The sequence below is a fragment of the Mangifera indica genome, chromosome 7, assembly GCF_011075055.1.
Source record: "Mangifera indica cultivar Alphonso chromosome 7, CATAS_Mindica_2.1, whole genome shotgun sequence".
Taxonomy (NCBI): Eukaryota; Viridiplantae; Streptophyta; class Magnoliopsida; order Sapindales; family Anacardiaceae; genus Mangifera; species Mangifera indica.
Window position 1 is genome coordinate 19,948,998 of NC_058143.1, and position 2,126 is coordinate 19,951,123.

The 2,126-nt window shown below is 37.6% G+C and overlaps 1 long non-coding RNA gene across 1 annotated transcript; it reads right to left on the reverse strand.

Moving 5' to 3' along the window:
• Window positions 1-1,027: 1,027 nt before the first annotated feature.
• Window positions 1,028-1,705, reverse strand: LOC123219942. The gene is made up of 2 exons (XR_006502958.1): window positions 1,624-1,705; window positions 1,028-1,524 (listed from the first exon to the last, which is right to left on the reverse strand). It is a non-coding gene; the product is annotated as an uncharacterized LOC123219942 (long non-coding RNA).
• Between the last annotated feature and the right edge of the window lie 421 nt (window positions 1,706-2,126).

Consider the following 2,126-nt stretch of genomic DNA (forward strand, 5'->3'; position numbering starts at 1 on the left):
TGTTTCAAATTGTTTATACCTCCATTTGAGAGGGATCTATTCCTTGCGTTTATGAAACTTTCAAATTCTTGCAATGCACGCAGAAGTCTGTTTGAATAGTAATTCAAAAAATAAACTTTTTTCCAGGCATTCCAAACTTTCAATATATACTGTTTCAATCAAGCATGGTTTATATATGTAAATACTTTTTCAAAACTGTTTCAAAGCATTGGAAGGAAACACACCAGCTTCCCGTCATTGCCTGAGAAGTCGCCGATCACAATAGCAACAGAACTCGTCGTCGTCGGCCGCCGTCTGAGACTGAGAAGTCGCCGTGAAAGGTTGCAATATAGTCATGAAGCTGCTGTCTTGTGAGCCTGCAAACCAACAGCCCTCGACAGCTTCGTCGTCGTCAGCAGGCGTCTTTAAACGGTCCTCGGCAACAGATGAATCGACGACCGTTTCAACTTGTGACGTCGGAGCAAGTCGTCGGCTGCAGCAAATCCCTTTGCGTCTGCGTGCACTGCAAGTAATAGGAGGAAAGTTTTATATAAACTGTTTCTCATACGCAGCTTTTGAACCAGTGGACCGCCTTGACAGGGTTGGACCGCGGTTCAGATGTGAACTGGCGGTTCGACCGCGGTCCAACCCGATTTTAATCTTAAAACGGTTCTGAGCTTAATAACAACCGGCTACAGTGCCGGTTCACGGTCCAGCCGGTCCAACCGTTCGGTCCGGTCCGGTTTTTAAATCCTTGGATCAAATCCAGCATGCATTTATAAACTTTCATTGCACTAATTCAGTTATTCGATTTAATTAACTCAAAATTATAACTATAACCTCATGTCATACAATTTTCTAAGAAATAATATTCATATATACAAGATGACTAGAATTGCTCATTTTTATCATATTAGAGAGAGTAGAGTTTAATATTCCTTTGGAAAAGCACAACCAGATTAGGCTGGTAAATAAAAAGTCTCAAAATCGCTAATAAGTGTATCTTTTTGTTAAGGTTCATAAAATTATATCCTTGGCCAAAAAAGAAGACACAAAACCATGCTAGCGATCATCAATTCATGGCCTCTTTATTTCATCATAATTTTAATTATTACATATAACAACCGGCTTATATAGAAACCTGTAACAAGGAGGAGCTTCATATGAACACAAAGCAGTACATTATAATTTTTATGTGTTTTCATGCAAGCTCATTCGAAATAACATAGAGGTATTAGATCTTGATAGGTTTCTGATCACTCGTAAATCTATGGTGAGTTTCAGAACCTGAGCCAGAAGGATTGCCATACTTGTTATAGTTTGAATTTGCAGCATCATCATCAGTAGTAGTGGTTCCAGCATCAGCATTATAAGCACCCGTATTTATCTCACTCAGGAGCTGACGCTCAGCCATGATCAGTCTGCGCTTATCCTCTAAGGGAAGGCATCTTGCATCAACTTCCACACCGGCCAAAACCCACAAGAAGGCGACAAACAACACTGACGATGCCCTCATGATCAGTAACTTAGCAGCTATATATATTCCTGTAAATAAAAACAGAATTAGGTTCACTACTTTAGCTAAGATATATATATATATATATATATAACTTATGAAAAATAAACTAGGCTTATGAGCAATACCACTTTAGAAAACGAGAAGATGAGTTTGCTTCTCTGTTTTAAGGATTAGATGGAAGGAAAGCGCCAAGAGAGAAGCAAAACTGCTGGTGCAGTTGTGGTATCACAATGTTTTTTTGCAGCAGACTAATGATGGCCAATGGGGAAAGGTTGTGGCCACCGAAGATAGAAATTATTATTTTGATCGATAGTTACGGCATTTTCCATTTTCTTGATGGTCATGTTCAAATTCTTAATAATTGATCATGAATGATGTTTCCCATTCTAGTTTTGACCTTTTGGTAATTAGTCATGCAAAAAATTGAAAAAAGAAATCTCACCTGGAATAATTTACTATAAACTGGGTCATATATTGTATGATTAAAGTTAACAAAAATAAAAAAGGAAAATGAATATTCACTGTGTTTTCCCTAATCTTTAGCTAAGAAAAGGTGGAAAGCATGTATTTGAATTGAACAACTTAAATTTGATCACTGTTTGGCTTGAATAAGTCAAAAATAATTTCA